Source organism: Sebastes umbrosus, chromosome 15 (assembly GCF_015220745.1).
Source record: "Sebastes umbrosus isolate fSebUmb1 chromosome 15, fSebUmb1.pri, whole genome shotgun sequence".
NCBI classification, from domain to species: Eukaryota; Metazoa; Chordata; class Actinopteri; order Perciformes; family Sebastidae; genus Sebastes; species Sebastes umbrosus.
This window is the reverse complement of record NC_051283.1, coordinates 30,185,562-30,206,683: the sequence shown is the minus strand read 5'-3', so window position 1 is coordinate 30,206,683 and position 21,122 is coordinate 30,185,562. Positions and strand designations below refer to the sequence as shown.

The window sequence follows — 21,122 nt, the reverse complement described above, 5'->3', positions numbered from 1 at the left end:
AAATAAAAGGTACAATTAAACAGAAGAGTAAATAAAAAAGGGAATTAGTACAAAGATAAATAAATAAAGAAGCAAATTAAATAGAAATATCAATTTATGTCACATTTTATCAATTAATTAATGGATTATTTTTAATATTATTTTTGCTACATTTAATGACATATTTATATATCAAGTCATTTATTTATTGATTGATTGATTTTTTTTATTTTGGCAGGTTTCCTCCTCCGTAGCTGTGAAGTCCTCTGCTTGTCACTCAATCATTTAAACGCATTGTGAATACTTTACATCCTACACACACCCGACTCTCCTTTTAATCTCTTCTCTTCCTGTATCATTTTGATATCACCTTCCCCCCCACATCCCGAACTGCTCTGCCGTGACCACACCCTGCAGCATCTGTCTCTCCATCTTTCTCCCATTCAGCGCCATTACATGATTCTTCCAGACAAGGTCCTTAGTTAAGGGTCTGCGCTGTAATTGCAACCAAGGCGCCTGCCTGCTGAAACACTGTCGCCTCGCTGGCAGCTGTACTCTGATTTATTTGGTTGAAGACATTTTACTCACTCTCAAAATGATTGAGGGAGCCCTTGGGGCCTTACAGGATTGGAATGCTTATGACGGAGAAACCTATGATTTAGTGTCCATGTACGTTTGAGGCTGTAATTGTTTTGTTTACATCAGTGATGCCCTCACATAGTGGTGCTGAAAAAAGGATTTTACTGTATGAAAGTGGAAACAAGCATACAATCAGTGTCCAGTCAACACACTGTCACTCCCGACTCGTCAAATACCGACACTTGGTCAGTGGCCCTACGCTTCAAACTATGACGTGGGTTTTTACAACCCAGTCTCACTGGGTTGTAACATTCCGCATGTCATGAGTACGCATTTTAGCGTTTTCGGGTGTCATTCATACGCCATGCAAACGTCCACAGTTAGGTTCAGGCAAGAAAACCTCGGGTAAGGGAGAACGTCATGGTTAAGCTTAAAATTTACTGCAATTTTTTGCTTTTTATACTACGTCACTAACTCTTACCGGCGCATTTATACACAGATGCGTGTACATTGCAGTCAGTACAAGATACATGGCGTACAAAAGACATGCGTATCTCAAGAGAGGCGTACTTATTGCACGCTAAATGCCTTGCGCATTATCGTGGCATTCTTTTCGTGCGAATAGGCTTGTTTTTAGGTTTACTTCGAAAACAAAAGTACTTTGGATTGGCTTAGGATCTCGTAGAATATGTATGCTTGTTAGCATTAAGTATGTAAGTTACGTAACAAAACTACCGTAAGGTTAAATAAGTCGCCGCTAACTTAGCTTCACACGGGACACAAACGGTCTCCTGGGTGAAAGCCCTGTCTTTATATGACCGAATCGAACCACTAATTCCCACCCGCCCTTTGCAGACTTTCTAACTCTTTATACTAAGTCAGTGGCTCTGACCAATCTAATAACGACGTGGATGGGTGTACATACGTAGGAGTTGGTTGAAAGCCTGGTGCGTCCCATACAGAAGCGAAAGTCTCCGAAGGGCACTGACCAAGCGTTAGGAGTGAGAATGGGTTGGTCCAATGGAAAGCTTGACACTCATCTTATGTTAATAATGTAGCCTTCAGGTTTGCTTGTTAGCAATTACCATTTTTCTATCACCACATGCAACAAAAGGTCCACAGTCACATTCAAACTGGATGCGTGTTCGTTTTTTAGGCCACAATGATGTTCCCATTTTGCAATTTTTGAGCTTGATGGGTTCAGAAAAAGATTTATCGGACCGAAGGTGGTAGAATGTTTTTAATGACGGAGCACATAGCTTGCTGCGGGATAGATAACTCAGCCACCACCACAGAGACAACCCCCTTCAACCATAATCAGCAGTGGTTGGAAGCCAGTGATGGATCATTTACTTGTTGCTCCACTAACAACTGATTGGTGGAGTATGAACCTCAATGTGTGTTTCGCCCTTCTGTTAAAGTTCCTTGCTGTCATGCTGGTGACACCATGTGTGACTATTTACTCTCTCCCTATTCAACAGTAAGAAATTCTTCAAAATGTTGTAGTCAGAAATGTGCAGTGTAGGCATAATATAACCCTGCAACTGTGGTTCAAACATAATGTGTTAGACTGGAGCTACATGCTGACATTCTGAACCTAAGCCACCTGCATCTTTGTGAGCTTTTTCTTTTTAGCCTTTAGTAATATTCCTCTTTCCAAATGAGGTTCAGACCAGGTTCTTAAGGTCAGATGTTGTTATATACTCCCTTTTTGCCATGTTTGCATCTTCACCTCCACCTTGGTGTGTCATGAGGAAGCAGAGAGCAGTGTGTCCTTGGTGGTCAGGTGACGTCACTGATATTAAATGCCTCCGGCGTACTTATGTGTGTGTGTGTGTGTGTGTGTGTGTGTGTGTGTGTGTGTGTGTGTGTGTGTGTCGCGCATATATGAATGCAAATCAAAGGTCCATTCTCTGTGTGTAGTCTGCATCTTATTCACTCATTGTGTGTGTGTGTTTGAAGTGTATGCATGTCATGGTTTGCTGTCTGAGCACAAACTTGGGCCTGGGCTACAGCTGACCTTTTATGGCATTTGAACAAACTCAGGACACACACACACACACACACTGACACATGGCTGACCTGTAGACTGCATAAAACATGCACATACACACACACACTCACTCATGCATATGCAAGTGTACTAAGTCCTCCATAAGTCTGGCCCTAATGGACGGTAAGGTTTAACTTCCTGTGTGACCCGCGGGGGGGTGAACCTCTGGCTGTTTACACACATCGCATTATGTTCCTCATTACAATCTGTTGAAGGAGGGATAACCGGGACGGCTGGATGTGTGTGTGTGTGTGTGTGTCAGTGGAGGGTTAACTGGGCTAAATCGGGTGGAGGAGTAATGTGCTATCCTCTCTGCAGGCTAGCCTTGACACCCCACTGTGTGGGTGCGGGTGTGAGAGAGAGTATGATAGTGTGTCTGCCTGAAGTGATTCACCTGCTGTCTGAGTCATCCTCCCACGTCCTCACATATGCACACACGCACACGCACACGCACACACGCACACACACACACACACACACACACACACGCCCACATGCACACAGCCTGCTCACCACCACAACCAGGGCTTTCTCACTCCCAACTCGTCAAATACGGCAGCTTGGTCAGTGGCCATATACGCGTTAAACTATGACGCTCCATATACCCCTCAAGCGTCAGTTGCCTCTAGTGGTCGTAGTAATCATGACGGGAGTAAAGAAGGAAATCAGGTGACGTAGTTTAAAGAGCGACACAATCTGCTTAGGTAGGATATCGTGGTGGATCGACGGGGCAAACAGATGCAGAACTTCAACCCAGGAGGCGGCTGCTTGTGTCCTGCATCAAGTCAACATTGACTTATTTTAACTTACGTACGCAAGTTAACTTAACTTACATAACGTACGTAACATACTTAATTTACAAAATGTACTTAACTTATGCCACGCACGTAACATACTTAACTTACGTATATAACTAAAGTTACATAACAAACGCTCTTCTTTTAACCAAAACCATGATGTTTTCCTAAAGTCAACCAAGTAGTTTTGTTGCCTAAAGCTAACCAAGTAGTAACGTTACGTACTTAACTTACGTCATGCAAATAACATAAAGTTAATCATGTTGAAATCTATGGGACTACCCTGCATGTTGAAAAATGACGCTAAAAGAGGTACCCAATGCGTTAAAAGGTTACGCCAAGGGGTCCAGACCAAACGTCTGTATGTAACGAGATGGTAGTGAGAACGTGTCGACACAATACATCCGTACTGTACACAGAGACCGTTCACATCCTTGGCCCTGTGTGTGTTGGTTATGTAATCTGCAGTGCGGTTGTCTCTCTGTGCTTTTTCACTGACTCACTGACATAAAATCAGCAGCAGTGATGAAAACCATCTGCTGCGTTCGAGGTCAGTTCACAGCCCTTTTGGAAATGCCTTCTCCGTTTCATTGTTGTGCTTCTCTCTGAGCTTCTGACATCGACTACATTTCTGCTTTCAGAGTCAGACGGGTCTGACTAAAATTTAATAAGTGTTCATTTACAGATTGCACACATTACATTACTGACTTCACAAAACAGACACATCATCTCTTTTCATGCTGTTCTGTTTTGTTTCACAACAAACTCCATAGCAGATTTTGACAATTTTGTGTATTCTTGCTCGTCGGCAAATAAGGATGCCCCAAAAGAACATAACTAGACCTTTTACAGAACTGTTTGCGTCAACTGATGAATTCAGCAGAAACAGATCCAACAGGTAGCACTCATTTCCATAAAGTTTCAAGTGTTATAGCTTTGTCTGCTGTTTATACAGAATTCTTCCACTAACGCACTCTTGGAGGGAGGCAGTGAGCAGAGTGATAAGGTTTTAAAAGCTGACATATCATACTACATGTTGGCTGAATTCACAAGTACACTTCAGCGATTCTGAAAAGTGTAGAAACTGCACCAGCCGATATTTTAAAGGAAAAATCCAACCGTCTTGTCAGGCCACTTCAAAATGGTGCAGCAACAGAGATGAGAGTAATTTCCCCCCCCAAAAAATTCTGGTGTCAAGCTTGGTTGCTTGTGGGAAAACATCCATATACCCACAGCAAATTACACAGGAAATTCAGACAGTAGGACCTTTCAGAACATTCACTATAGAGAGGAATGTCTGGAATAACAAACATGAGCACCGTGTGTGCAGTTTACTGACGTCAAGGTACGTCAAGTGGATTGAGTGTTCGAAAGACCAGCGATCACGTTCTGTCAGGAAAGATTCTGTTTGGTGTTTGTCAGATTTTTGTTCTTGACATCTCAAGTTTCAGTGTCAGCGGTCAGACAGCGTTGCGCTCATGAGCCGCTGTGTATTGTCAGAAAATCCATTCAATTTGAATTCCTGTTTAAGTTTTGACCAATTTGTTACTGCATTAAAAAGGTTTACACTTGATTACATTTATTATTTTAATAATAGATAATTTAGTTAAAGGCAGGGTTGACGATGTTCTCTAGTACACACTATCTGTTCTATTGGTTGAAATGGTCTTTACAGCCCGACAGCGATCCATTACTGATGAGCTCTGAAAAAGGAAAAGAGCCGTCATCTCTAGCTGCTGTAATCCTGTAAAAACGTCTACCAATCACTACCCCGCGGTCAATGTTTAAGTCAAGCCTGATGTGGCCTTGCCAGTCACTTCCACACAGCGAGGCATACCGCTTATTAATTAAACACTGGCATCGGATCGGTACTCGGTATCGGCCGATACCCAAAGTCCGGGTATCGGTATTGACACTGAAAAAGCCGGAACGGTGCATCCCTTCTTGTGAGTATCAAAGTATCGATACCACAGAATCGATCCGCACATCCCTAGTATGTCATGAAGGTTTCCTCAGTACTTGAACACACCACAGAGCAGCAAATGTCACCTGCACACAGACATTGGTGGCTTTTTAAATTGAGTATTGCACATGAGACTAAGCTTTAAAAACACCAGTATGATCCTTGAAATAGTCCAAGAGTGAAGAACAGGCGACAGGAGAGTTGTTGTTGCCAAGGTAACAACTAATGTGAACAATAAACAGTGAAATCTTGTCTTTGTAACAAAGCAGGTGAGTGAAACACAAGTACAACCTTTGTTTCTTTAACACTTTGGTGATCCATTTCTTTCGGTTGAAGCAGCCAAAGTGTCCAAAGCGGTTCATAGTGCAGCAGCTCCGAGTCATGTTGTGTAAGGTGTGAATGCCCCGCCGACAAGCACGCCAATATTTACAGCCGGAATTTACAGCTGAGTTTGACCTGGCGTTCATACCCGCACGGACGATATTGGAATATATTCCAGCTCCCATCCCGGCCAACCGGCTGACGGATTTCCAATGCTCTCTCATCCATGCTCCTGGCTCTCCGGTGCTCTCCCTCCCACCCTCCCTATATCTATCTATCCATCCATCACTCCTTCACCTCTTTCTAATAACTCCAAAGAAAGGGCTGGCCTCAAAGAGATAAAAGATGACACTGACATAAAGAAACGGCTTGAAATAATACTACACTGGAGCAGATAATGTCATTTCTTTCAGCTGACTGTGTTCCAGTCAGCGGCGGAGCAGGTAATTGAAGTGGGGAAGCTGGGCCCTTTACACCCTCCCTGCAGTGTCTCAAATGCAGATCAGGCTCCGTGATAGTGTCTCGGCCGCCACGCTAGCTAATTACACTGTGAATCCCCAAGGACCTGTATCAGGCTATATTCATAATGACACAGCGCCACACCACACTACCACTTTAAACACCGTCAAACTGTGTTCAATGTAGACATGGCGGAAAGAAAGGGAAAGAGGTGCTCAAGAAAATTAAATTGGTCTCTCCCCTGTGCTGTTGGTATATGCTTTTCTTCTTCATTTCAATCGTCTTTCTGTCTATCAGTGCTTCGTTTTATCTCCGTTTCTGTCAGAGACCCTCTTTGTATGCTATATGAACATGCGTCCTTGATGGATGGATAATCAGGCAGCACAAAAAAGCATAAATCCATGTGTAAGTGTCTGCAGAATGCAATGAAATACTGTCATCTAAAGGTGGACAGGGATGTGTTTGATCACAGTCAAAACATTTGTCGCTACGTACGTGAGCAGAAAGAAGAAACTCTCTGTGCGCTGATCAAACCGTGGCACGCACATATCAGCGAGGAGTCGACAGAGCAGTGACATACTGATGAGAAACACACCATCAGGATGAGGAAAAGATGAGCGGGGTCATTTTAGGCGGTTATTTTAAAGGATGCCAATATTACAAGTATGAGCACATGTGCCAGAGTGTGTTTTGGCAAGGGGAAAGAGAAACAGTCAAGATTAGGGCTGCACAACTAATCGAATATTAATCACGATTTCAGCTTCACACAGCTAAATGAATATATGATCGACTGCGATATTGACGTTTAAAATATGCTCCGCTCAGAGAAAACTCTGCTGCGTAAATGAAGCTCTTCTTACACTAACAGCCGATCGAAGCCGTCCGGTTCTCAGCAGTCTCATATATCCGAGTTTTTTCCGGTCACACTCACACATGTACAGCTGCAACATGATGTTTTTGCGTCGGCACACAGCGGCACAGTCAGCAACGTCACACACACACACAAATAATAATAATTATAATAATAAATTGGATCTATAGAGCACCTTTCAAGAAACCCGAGGACGCTTTACAATGAGGGCACACGAAATCATACTAACAATAAAACAGAGGAAAAAAAACTGTAGCCAGGTAATTAAAAGAGTGACGTGTAGGAAGAGATTAGAGGTCATAGGCATGGATGAACAGGTGGTGCTTAAGATGTGTTTTGAAAGTGTCCAGGGATGAAGCATTTCTGGGGGTGGAGAGCAGACCAGTGTCGAAGGAATCGTAGTTTCCGGGATGGAGTGTAGGGATGGAGAAGGTCGGTTAGGTACTGAGGGGCATGGAGGGATTTGTTTGTGAGAAGGAGGAGTTTATAGTTGATGCGGGACTTGATTGGAAGCCAGTGAAGATGGATGAGTGAAGGGGTGATGTGCTGCCGGGGCCTAGTGAGGGTGAGAACTCTGGCAGCTGAGTTCTGGACAGACTGGAGCCTGGACGGTATGGATGTTCTTCAGTGTGAGTTAAGAAGACATAAAGCTGTGATTTGATACAACCGCAAGTTCAAGCTGTAACTGTGTGGACGAACAACCTTAAAAACATTTGGAACAGCTAAACGCCACAGTGATGCGTTCAAATGTAATCTCGTAAGAGATGTTTTCACAGCAATATAAAATAGATAATAGAGAAGGAGTTATGACGTGTTTAACTTCCTGCTCAACTCTAGCTCTAAGCAGCTTATCATATATAATTAGAACTACTAATGCCAAGGTTTTATTTTTTTAATCAAAGCATGAATAAAAATACAATCTTTTATTTCCTAATCATTTGAATTGTGTGTTTTTATGCAAATAACCGCTATTGATGATAATAACAAGTAAACATTTAGAATGTTTTGATGGTTGGAATGAAGCACAACATGGAGGTGAAAGCAGCGTGTTTGCACGTATAGGATGTGATTGAGCTACATCAGATCTTAACACAATCACAGTCATGTTAATGCGATATGTAAAAGCAGCCAATGTTTCTTGTTTTTATCTTTATATATTATTTATGAATATGTATGAATCACGGTGACCTCGCATTCCTCCTGAGTCTGACTGTCAGTGATTATTTTTTTGAGAAATCAGGTCATTTCTTTAAATTGGCCCTTCCGGTTGAGAGGAAAGAATCAGGATTAGGTAATAATAATCTGAAACCTTTTCATAGAAACATTTATATAATAGTAATTCAACCTATCGCCAGTTGATGAAATCCTTTTTTTTTTGTTCTCTCTGAACATCTGGTATGTGGAAGGTCTTTAGGGTTTAGAAAGATATTTAAATGTTCTGTGTACAAGAGGTGGACAGCATGACACTTTCAGGCAGCTGTTTGTTTGGAATAATAGAAGGAATGGAAGATTATGCTCTGTAACCCCCGTTCTATGAACACAGCATGAGTAGGAGGAGCTGCAGGCTGAACAGACAAGAAACACACCACACAAGAATGTTGATATTTGATTTGAATCTCACTTTCTACAATATGATGACTATACGGTATGATAAATAAACTGTTATTAAAGTTAGGGAGGGATTATTATTATGTTTTTTTGTTGAGGTTTTTATGTCATTTTGTAGCTTTCCAGTGGTGTTCCTTATGTATTCAAATCCGAACAAATTCAAGTCAAAGTATGTATTCTGTAGTGTCAAAATGCTATTTTCCCATGCCCCTCTAAAACATGTTTTCCCACATGACCTGACGTAGGTTTCTGCATGATGACTTTGCTACTTAGATATACATATATCCGTATCCATAGTAACGGCACGCAAGCTAAGCAATGTACTGCTGTGGAAGCTGCGTTAGTTCGGATCCGAAAGTCACAAAATAACACAAACAAACTAATCGATCGCTGCAGCGCTAGACCAACAACTCTCCTGTTCTACGAGGTAAAAATAGTGTTTTTGTGAATGGAGTCTGGTACGGTGGCTTTGAAGAGAGCACAGTTCTGCGTTGGAAATGGATGTCTGATGGCGAGGTAAATATTCTCAATATAGCGTACATTTAAACTGATATTGATTTTTTTTTAGGTTGCTATAATAAGTTTTTCTGCTGCTCCCGTCCAGAGACGCTTTACATCGCCGTCAGACCGCCATTTCTGACGGAGGAACTGAAGCCGTTACATCGCTTTCTTCAAAGCCACCAGACTTCATGAACAAAAACAGTCATTTTACCTCGCAGAACACAAGACTATACATACAACCCCACTTCAAAAAAAATCTAAACTAACCCTTTCAGTTGTTTCCAAACATAGCATAGCTAACGGTGACTCTACTTATGCTATCAGAGTTCACATTAATCAGAACCTTATTGATTAGCTTACTTTGGTAACCTACGTCTCTGCTTTTAGCTAACGGCTGAGTGCTCGTTTTCCATTTTGAAAACCCCGGAAAAATAACGCAGATGGAGTCGACTTTTAATTAAATTAACTGTACGATGTGTGACCGGACAGAAACTCCTGTTGCCTGCTTGAAAGTCAAACTCAAATGTGATTTACGACTGTACTTACTATTAAATGCTTACTATTATATTTACTTTAAATAGCATCACAGACCGCTGTGGGTCGGCTTCCTGCACAGACGTCTATACTCGGTCACAGTGGGTTAAAGTGAGGGGGAGTCGGGAGTCGGGAGTCCGTCACAAGTAGAGAGAGACAAGCTTACTTTTTTATTGTTTCTTTTCCTGTCCTACGTCTCGTTTGTTTTTTTGCAACGCACTTGGTCCTTCTCCTTTCGCCTCGTCGTCCATGCTGGCGCCCAAGGGTGGCTGTCAGTCCAGAATCTGCTCTCCCACCCTTTTTACATCAAACACACACACACACACACCTCTTGTTGTATTTCTCCTTGTCCTGTTTTTCGGAGGTACCGTTGTGCACTATTACCCGTCGCTTTCACAGGTAATACGATTAACCTCCTGATTCAGGAAAAGGAGAATAGCCTTTGTTGAGACCGCAACATTAATCCTCTGCACATAAGATTTATGTCTCTCTCTCTCTCTGTCACACTTCCTCTCTCACACATCCTCTCTCTCTCTTTATTTCTCTCTCCAGCTGTGGCACATGACATCCTGGCTGCATGAGCAAGCCTGTAACACACACAGGTACACATGCACGTACAAATACATTCATAATATCTAGACTACACACACACGCACGAGGATATTCACGAGCTCTCACAAACATAAAATTCCAACTATACCCGGTATACACAAACAAGCCATTCACAAAAGTAATGTCCTGCCAGAGGGGACTGTGGGAAAATGAGTTTTTGGATGGATTATTAATGTGTTGTGTAGCCTGGCCCTCTGCCCATGGTCGCTGCTCTTCTTGTCCTCTGAAGTGGCGCGTTGTCTGCGGTCCACAGTGCACACTCACACACACACACACACAGCACTCTAAATCCCATGGCGAATGTTGAAACATAGGATTAGTGGAAACACAGGCTTTCATGCCTATCCCAAATGTTTCGAAATCCATGCAGGGATTTGGTGATCTGACTTACTGTGGCCATCCTGTAATTATGGGTTGTGGTGTGTGTGTGCAGCTCAGCGGGGGAATCGTGGAGTGGTTTGCAGTTTGGTTGATATACTGTATATCACAGAGTGGAGCCGTTGAGCCTGTTAGAGTGGATTATTGACCAACCAAGAATTAGTAAAACTAGTAGAGTTAACATTGCTGACTTTGTCTCAGAGCACATGTGTGGGGGAGTTTTGGTGTGATTGTCACTGAATCGTATGAGGTCACGGAGCACATAATGAAAATGCCCTGTGGGAATAAAACATTTTGTGGTTCTGGCATGTTAAGACTTGCTTACTGTAGGACGTTGGGATTTTTTGTTCAGCTTTATTATCCAGTCCCTCTAGGAATATTGTTAATCTTGTAACGTGAATTGATGCAGATTCACAGAATTCCTGAAATATTTTAGTTTGCAGGTCTGCCCAAACAATGCAACTGTTTAAAGGTCCCATATTATATTATATGTTTTGCTTTTTTATATTATAAAGCAGGCTTAAGTCCTATATAAATACTGTGAAAGTATGGAAACACTCAATCCACAGGGAAATACACACAGCCCGTATTCAGAAACTCTGCATTTGATACAAGCCGTCAGGATTTCTCCCCATTTGTGATGTCACAAATATACAATATTTAGACCCTTTACATGGTTTTAAACGTAAACATTCTAAATGTGTCCCAGTTTCTTCCCGGTTAAAGTGTATGTGAATGTCATCAGCTGACAGGAAGTATACATGGACCCAAGCTGTTGCCTAGCAACGCAATTCTGTCGCAATTCTGTTGCAATTCCGTCGAAATGCGCTAAAACGGAGCGTTTAAGACAGAGAGGGTGAATACAGGTATATTCAGGCCGGCAGTATGAGGAAAATATTGGGTTTTTAACATTACAGCATGTAAACATGTTCTAGTAGAAACACAAAATACAAGTATGATCCTGAATATGAGCATATTATGGGACCTTTAAAGGAAATAGTCAAAACTAAAGAACTCTCTTTTTACTAATTACTACTAACTACTTACTAATTGTTATCGTCTCTTATCAGCTATGATACAATATAGAATTTATTAAACATTATTAATTTTCATTTCATTGTTTGTTAACAGTAAAATGACTATTAACTAATTTTAATTAACTATCAATTTACCATTAATTAATGATGTTCTTCCTTAAAAAAGTCTATTTATTTACAGATACTTTAAGGCAGAGCTTTACTCCCAGGCACAACCCAATCTCAGTTTTCTCTGTATATATGGAAGAAATACAAGTTGTGAAGGAAGTGAATCTTGGTTTTGAAAGCTCTGTGGCAGCAGCGCTGTAGGTGCTGTGTGTTTAAGTGACTGGATGTTTGCTTGGTGTTGGTGTTTTTATAATCAGGGAGGCTCTGTGGATGCTGACATGTAATTGTGGTGGTGTGGCTGCTAGTTGTGGCGCTGACATGTGGAAATAAGGAACGACTCTCTCTCCGTCTACCATCTCCGTCTTGCTCTCTTTTTCTGCACAACACATCTCGATAGAATCATTACTGTCCCCCTTCTTGCTGTCTGACGTCCTTCTCATCTGCCTCGATGTTCTCCTCTCTTATTACACTTGTTGCAGGGAGGTGTGAGAGCTGTCTTCTGTCAGACAGCCGAGGAGGATGTTGAAAGGCACAGCTGAGCAGTCTGTTATTTTACTTTTAGCTTCCTCCTTCAGGGAATGAGTTATTGGATAACTTGAACTTCAACGTTTTAGGAGACAACATCAGTTCATGTTTAATTAAATATGACTAGTTTCTTTCCGCTACCCTTTGCACTCTTTGTCCAAATAGCAGATCTGCTTTCAGGGGACCAAACCAAATAGTGATTATTTAATTTAGCATTATGGATGCACTGATATCACTTTTTTAGTACTTACATTTGGGTACTTGCTGATACCGAGTGCCGATACGAGTACTTCTCTGTGCCAAAAGACCCTCGTTAACAGCCAGCTGGAGGGTGTGAGCGACACACGGCAGGCTGGGGAGTCCCGAATGCGGTGCGCCGCAACCGGCTCTGGGTCGGCTTGGAAAGGCTCGGGGCGAAGGTGCTTCCCGGGGCCGTGGACAAAGTGTCTGTCCTTAGGGCACCCCAACCGCGTCGTGCCCCCAGGGCGGGGCTCGGCCAACGTAAAAGGCGCCAGGGGTCTGCGGCGATATCTGACCCGACCCGTCTTGAAACACGGACCAAGGAGTCTAAAGCACGCGCGAGTCAGAGGGTGCAAGCAAAACCCCGTGGCGCAATGACAGTAAGGGCCGGCGTGCCCCTCGCGGTCGGACGGACCACCGGCCCGTCTCGCCTGAAACCTCGGGGAGGTGGAGCGTGAGCGCATGCGATAGGACCCGAAAGATGGTGACGAGAAGTTAACGCCACGCTGCCGTAAAGTGGTATTGGTGCCTTTGTATCGGAGTCGTTTTGCGAGTACGAGTACATGAGCACAGTATCGGACCCAATATTGGTATCGGTATCGGTGAATCCTTAGTATTTTACAACAGGTTTGAATGCGGCTCAACCAATCATAGTCAAAGATCAGAACTTTCCGTTGTATAATTAACCATAAAGAGTAAATAGTATTTCACCCAACTTCAACTTTTCCTTCCCCAGCTGAGTCAGAGCAAACATCTTTGAGCTTTTTTCTGTGCTGTCAGATTTATGGGACTTCTGGTGAATATAATGTAAACAGCCCATCAGGTTGCATCAGTCTATGGTAGATTATTTACATACTATAATGGGAAAAGACAGAAATTTTGCTTTTGGTATCTGAAAAATATAGAGTATTCATCCTCTTAAAAGAGTTCATTTGACAGCCTAGCACTCATGCTACCTACCATCCCTTTTTAAGTGTCATAAGTAGTTTTAGCAGTGTTTTTGAAACTGTGTGAAGCCAAAGGCAGAGCTGCCCAGAAATGCATAATTCCAGCAGAATGTATTAAGAAAAACTTTAAAATCCAGTCCTTAAGCAGTGATGGCCTGAAAGCATAAGTCATCTTTTTGGAAGAATTTCCCCCGACTTTGATGTAAACAGCGGCTAACTGCGAGTGAAAGGTCTCTGGGGAGAATGTAAATGCAGAATGTGCAGAAGTACTGCAGCGTGGTCACACTGACTGTGAACGTGGGCACCAGGAAGGAGCAGAGACATGCACAAATAATCCAACGCTGGTGAATGACATTGTCACAGATCAGCCTAATGGCTTCTCAGATCAGCCTAATGGCTTCACAGGCAGCGTGTGAGGTAGACGGATCAATAAAACAAGCACACCAACACTTTTCAGGTGCTCGTAGAGGGTGTGAGTGGGTTATGAAAAAAACTCACCCCGTTAATACTTTGTGTTGCTGAAAGAGCTCATACTCTCTTTTTAATAAAGGTGAACAAACACAAAGAAACACACAGAGCCTACAAAGATGAGTAGTAATAACCCTCCAGACAGAATGACAGCGCTCAAAAGAAACAGAATTTTCACACTTACAATGTGTTATGTTCATTTGTATGCTTTGTTTATGCTCGTTATGTTTTCAAGTCATCCGTCCGTCCATACGACCCATTCTCATGAACGCGGTATCTCAGGAACGCCTGAAGGGAATTACTTCAAATATGGCACAAACCTCCGCTTGGACTCAACGATGAACTGATTGGATTTTGGTGGTCAAACGTCAAGGGTCACTGTGACAAAACTGTCACTGTCACAAAACATGTTTTTGGCTATAACTCAAGAATTCATATGCTAATTATGACAATTTCACACAAATGTCTATAACAGGATAAAGTGATGACATTGGACAGACATGGATGTAAACTGAGATTTCACTGGTTGGCGGAGACATACAACCGTGAGGCGGTAATTCTAGTTAAAGCTGAAGTAGGCGAGATTGGAGCAAATATGATTAAAAAAAATATTTTTATAAAACGGTCGCTATATGACAGTAGAACATGAAACAGGTAACCTGAAAAAAAATCATGTTCCTCTGTTTCCTCCGGTGCTCCTAACGGCATCTGCAAGATTTCACAGACCGGAGGAAAACAAGCAGAAAGAGCTGATCTGAGGTCTGCTGTGCAGCTGCCGTCTCTGAGTGCCGGCTGTCAATCACTCTGAACTTCCGACCAAACGGTCAAACTAGGCAGCGCTGATCAAATATGAATCAATATTCTGTTACGTTTATGCCTATTTCTGTCCTCAGATGTTCTCAGAATCATCTTGTAGTGCACGGTTTAGCTGGAAAATGAGAAAGTTTGTGACCCGGCCGCCATGCTGAGATCAGGTTGAGATATCTTGATGGAACGCCAAGTTCCGGTCACATGACCGAAGCACAGCCAATAGGAACGCTCTCTCAATGAAATGACCTGTGATTGGTCAAAGTCTCCCGTCATGGGCTAGATGTTCTAAAGCCTGAAAACAGAGCCATGAGGAGGAGCAGAAGTCTAGTTTTCTCTCAGAACACTTGAATTACAATATGCTGAAAGGTTATTATGGGATTTGTGCCCAATGATGCCAAAAATATATACTGCCTACTGCCACTTTAACAAAGGCGAACAAACACAAAGAAACACACAAAGCCTAAAAATGATGATGTAATAACCCTCCAGACAGAATGACAGTGCTCTATAGAAACAGAACTTTCACACTTTCATTGTGCCATGTTCATTTTTAGTCTTGATTATGACTGCTGTGCACAAACGTGCTCCATTGTGTCACTACAACAACTGAAAGTCAAAGAAATTTGGTTTTACCAAACATAAAAAAATCAAACTTTAGCAAAAATACTTGTTTTTTGAAACATCTGTCATCCAAAGTCAAAATCTAATGTTTTATTAGATACATATATGCGATATATCGCACAGTGCGGAAGTTGGCCCGCTACAACGGTCGCTATGGCAACGGTACACATAAACATGACCGCCGCTCTGACCATCCTGCTACGTTGATTTGAAATCAAAGAGTATAGAAGCAAAGAGGCGAAACTCCAGTGCTTTTTTGACAACAGCTGCTAGATGGCATTGCGATAGCGCTGCCGCCATTTTGGACTGAAAATGTCAATGAGTCCATAGCCATGAATGTGTAAAGAGACGTCTGTAAATCAGAGGATCATTTTTTTTGAGGTAAATCAACTTCGCCCTCATTTAAATTGTTATGTGACATATCCGGCTCTGCCAGCTTCCTGCTAGCTGTATGTGTCTGTAAGAATGGAGATATTGGCTATAATTCATCACTTTTATTATCTTATAATACACCCATGGGCTGTATGCTGTAAGCCTGTACCGTGGTGGATGTATTAACGTCTCTCTTCCCAAACGACCGGCTATCGGCCAGTAGCTAGCAGTGCTAGTAGAATGAAATAATCTGAATTTAACGTAGTATTAGCGAAGAATTTACATTGATTGTAGGCCATTTACTAATACATCCATGGTCTGTGATCTATTGTGCATCTATTTTGGAGGTCCTTGACGCGTGCTGTTTTTTTTTTAATGTCCATCGCTCACTCTCTGCTCCTCTGGGAAGCAGGCGGGCAAAAAGTTAAGTAAATAGTTATAATAGTATGCATATTTTTCTTGTTCAACACAGGCTGTTTTAGTAAAGACATTAAATGTGACAATATAATAGAAGTAATTTAGTTTCACTTTTGGGACGTTTTTATTGGTGTCCGGTAGTAGTTTTCAGTCCAAAATGGCGGAGGTGTAGCTCTACTGCTGGGTTCTTGATGTTGCAATGGTTACGAACATATGACTTTCACTTCTCGGCCATGTACGTTCTTTGTGAGAGTGTCCGTTCTACTCCTGTATTCTATCTGTATGGTGTGAACCAGCAGATCTGCAGCCCCTAGCAACAAAGAGGCAGAAAGGCAGGCGGGCTGGTAAATAAAGCAGAAATACATTACAGAGCAGCTCCATCTCTCCGTCTCTCCATCTCTCCGTCTCTCCATCTCTCCGTCTCTCCATCTCTCCATCTCTCCATTACTCCGTCTCTCCGTCTCTCTCTCTCTGTCCAAATTCCTCCAACCCCAATTTAAAGGCTTTCTGTATTTACTTAAGGTTAATATCTGTTCTCCTGCTTTCTATGATAACATGAACCCATTGTCTTCTTGTTTAACTCTTCATTTCTACTTCCCTCCCTCCCCCTCTTCCTCTCCCTTACATATGTGTCTTGTCCTCCTCCTTCTCCTTCCTCCCCTCCCTCCCTGCTGGCCATCCCTCCGGTCGGCTGCAGAGAGTCTAGATGTTGCTTGTCAATAATTTAATAAGGAGGGAGCGCTCCCCTCTTAACCAGGGCTTTGAATTATTAACCCCGCGCGTCCATGTGAACTGTAACGTGTTGTTGCGCACACCAGACGTGACTGTACGTTAGCCTGGGTGTATGTTTTGGCCGCTGTGTTTACGTATGAGACGTGATAAAATAATTGCCTGTCAAAAGATGATGGAGCATGCCAGCCCTGCACAAATCGGTACTTTCTGCAGCCCGTGTTCGGATTGTTTTGAGTGTGTGTGTGTGTGAAGGTAGATAGGCGGGGAATACATGCCATGCATGTTTTATAAAGGCCTGTCTGCACTGCCTGGTAAACGAGATGCAGTCTTCATTTGTCTTGTCTTGAGTGTGCAGATGTGTGTGTGTGTGTGTTGGTGCAAGCATACGGTCATCTGTGTGTGCATCGGAGCGAGGTTATACAAAAAGGTGTTTTGGAGTTAGAGTTTAAGTGAGTGTAGGTGTAGCATTGGTTATTAATGTTGATGTGTGTGTGTGAGCATGCCGCTGGGCTTTTTAAGTGTGAAGTGCTGCGTGTGCGCTTGTATTTCTTTCTTTGCTTACTGTGGCAGGAGTGTGGGAGTGTGTCTGTCAGTTCCTGTGCTCGGGTCCAGTGGCTACATACATCTCAATGAAAGGTGCAGCATTCATCACCGCTGACCGAGCAGAGGTGTGCTGAGAGAGCTGGAGGAGGCCGTAGTGGGTTTAGACAGAGCGCAGTAGGGCAGGTGGTTGTTGTTTGTGGTTTCCAAAAGTCAATGCAAGGTGTTTATTAATGTATTTAATTGTGTGGTGAGAGCATCCGTTCAGAGTTCATGTAAAAAATGTGTTGAATTGTACTCGTACATTGAATGCAAATCATTCCAGTGTGCAGGGAAGTGGTGCTAAAGGGGGTTGAACGAGGGCGGGGGGGGGCGAGGCGCTGTAATCTATCCATACTTTTTCACGTCCTGCAAAATCTGTACATAATATTGGAGATGAGAGCGAATCATCAAACATTAATCTGTTAGACTGCCGGGTAGAACTGGTTGTTTTCTAATGCGCGATGATAAACACCGATACTGTAAGACCATGTTCATCATACTAAATGTTAGTGAATAACTACAACAAGACTGTCGCTGACTGTGTTATAAATGTTAATGTTTCACCGGAGTTCATCATCAGTTTATCGGCCCCGAGCAGTGGAAAATAAATCAATAACACAACAATGATAACATCACGTTATGTTTTGAACACAACTGATGCAACTCAGCAGCCCTCACTGTCGGCTCAGGGCTGATTCAGGTGTGCAGGTAGAGGGTGTGGAGGTCTGGAGCTGGGAAGCCAAGCAGGGTCTCCAGGCTATAGGCTAGAAGAACTGCCATTAATGAAACAGTATTTCAAAGTTTTCTGAATTAGATATGCAGACGATAGGCTGTGATATGTGTAAATAATAAAATAATTATTATAGCAAGTTTTGTTTTTAAGCTTTTTGGACATTATCTACAGTATAATAATGGTCCAAAACTTATGTAAAATTTCATATTTTTAGGTCAAAAACCTTCATATTTTTGTGGGAGAAGACCCCCAAACCTCCACCCTGAATATATACAGGTTCTTTGCCTGCGATGTTTGCGGGTTTTTAACTGAAAAGAGACAGGCCTACTTGGCTCAATAACTTAGCTTTGTCTTGGCTTATTGTCTTATAATGATGAGTTTCATATTCTTTTTACTGCTCCATTTAATATTTGTTGGTGTGCAATGACGAAGGGTAGCCCGTAGCCCCGGGGCCTCCAGTAATATTAAGGCGCCCCTGCTTGTGCCCATCCATATTAGTAGTTATATGACTAAGTATTGATATGTAGTAACACTTTTACAATCCAAATCAAATAAACAGGATGATTGTTCCCGTTCTCTTCTCCCCGGTGCAGCTCTACCCATTTTGAACCCCTCCAGGTACGCCTGGTTTTCTTTTGGAGTGCTGATTGATTATGCATCGTGGTTCGACAGCCCTCTCAGACACAACAGAGGAATTTTGTCCAGCAACTCGTCCACATCCCGCGTGACCACGCGCCCCGCCTCGCTGTGAATTTTAATTGGCTGCATCTGTGGGATTTCACAGAGAGGTGCTGCAGAGTGTCGGCGCTGCAGTTGGGGGAGAAAAAGGCTTATTAGCTCCTCACCTTTCAAAGCAAAGCAGGCGTGTGCCCTCGGTGTCAACACGACGCAGCGCTGCATAACAGATCGCTGCCTAGTTAGCCCCCGACGACTAGCTCGCCTTTGAAGTGTTTGCTGTCGGTTGGTGGAAACTTTCACCGTCGAGCGTTTGGGTTCAGATTAGCGTTTTTAGCTAATGGCCCCTGAAGATTTAACTGCTGTTTTTAATGTCAGTGGTGATTAAAGTGCTGGTCTTCTCCTTAAAGCTGCAGTTGGTAACTATGATAAAAAAATAACTTTTTGTCCTATTTGCTTAAAGGTCCCATATTTTAAAAAGTGTCATTATCGTGGCTTTTATATTATAAAGCAGGTTTAAGTTCTATATAAATACTGTGAAAGTATCGAAATGCTTAATCTACAGAATAATACACACAGCCCGTATTCAGAAACTGTGCTTTTGAAACAAGCCGTCAGGATTTCTGTCCATTTGTGATGTCACAAATCTACAATATTTAGACCATTTCACAGTTTTAAACGTAAACATTCTAAATGGGTCCCAGTTTATTTCCTGTTGCAGTGTATGTGAATGACATCAGCTGACAGGAAGTAAACATGGAACCAAACTGTTGCCTAGCAACACAATTCTGTTGCAATTCCGCTGAAATGCACTAAAACGGAGCGTTTCAGACAGGAGGGTGCAATAAAGGACAATAAAGTTGTTTTTTAACAATACAGCATGTAAATATGTTCTAGTAGAAACACAAAATACAAGTATGAACCTGAAAATGAGCACGATATGGGACTTTTAAATGAATAATTTCAAATGCTCGCAAACTCTGATCAAAGTTCAAGTTTCTGTTACCGCAAAACTAGAAAGTTCGCTCCAGTCGGTGGGCGGTGCTTGGTTTTGGCTCGACTGTTTTCGACATGACGGCCGGGTCACAAACTTTCTCAGCTAAACGGTGCGCTACAAGATGTTTCTGAAAACATTAGGCAGGAAATAAACATTACAGTGACAGAATCTAGATTCAGATTCGATCAGCGCTGCCTAGTTTGACCGTTTCATCAGAGTTCACCAGCTTCACAAGCGCTGATTGACAGCTGTGTTAGAGACTCCTCGGCTCTGATTGGTTGTTTTCCGTTGGGCACAGTGGGGTCTTGCCAGTGCCGTTAGGAACACTAAGAGGAGGCGGAGGAACCTGGTCTCATGTATACTACTGTCAGGATATAGTAACAGTTTGAGCAAATAAGCTACCAACTGCAGCTTTAAACAAGCAAACACATACAGTTCCACATGCTGTCAGCCATGTGCTGCTAAGAATGAACCACCTTGGTGCTCAGGGATGTGCTAGTTTGTTACCTCTTCCTCGGAGGTCTAGGGACTTTGTTTTGGAAGCTAATTAGCGTCATGTTTTGGCTCTCCGGGAGACTTGACGAGTCGAACGCGGACATGCTGGTAGATGGGGGAGGTTGTGGTGGCGGTGGCGGCGGTGGGCATCCTTCCCTCTTGCCTGGGATAATTTATCACGCGCATCAAAGATGTTAATTCTATATTTTGCGGAGAACTTGAAAGGAATCCAGTGATTTACCTGTCTTGTTAAATGTGGACAAATTGCCCAGAGAGTGTGCAACCTGCTCTCCATCCTTTTGATGCGCTCGCTGTTATCTAAGAGCTTTGAGTATCGCTGTAATCAGCGGGTGAGGGTTTAAAGATCGGGGGCTATTATTACACTCACTTTTCTCAAGTGAAGCTGCATTTCCTGGCTGCTCTGGTGATTAGACCACCGTGAGAAGCCAGACCAGACATAACAATGTCCTTGAACAGGACCGTTTGTTTCAGGTTGGCTGCTTTTAGGTGCCTTTTGTGCATACATTTACAAATCAGAGGGGTGCTAAATGGCAAGTGGACTGCACTCATACAGTATAGTGCATTTTTAAGCGCTTAACAATCCGCCTCTGACCCATTACCCGCCACACACAGATGGCAACAGAGCTGCAGTTCCAGGTGCTGTCCTGGAGCAATTTGGGGTTTCAGTGTCTTGCTCAAGGACACTTC

General features: G+C 42.8%; 1 protein-coding gene and 1 long non-coding RNA gene across 3 annotated transcripts in view; both read left to right on the top strand.

The window, feature by feature from the left end:
* The window catches only part of LOC119503249 (poliovirus receptor homolog), a 360,163-nt gene that overhangs the window by 102,821 nt on the left and 236,220 nt on the right, over positions 1 to 21,122 (top strand). The gene's annotated exons all lie outside the window — the stretch shown is intronic.
* Positions 9,167 to 12,492, top strand: LOC119503250. The gene is made up of 3 exons (XR_005210284.1): positions 9,167 to 9,332; positions 10,218 to 10,267; positions 12,280 to 12,492. It is a non-coding gene; the product is annotated as an uncharacterized LOC119503250 (long non-coding RNA).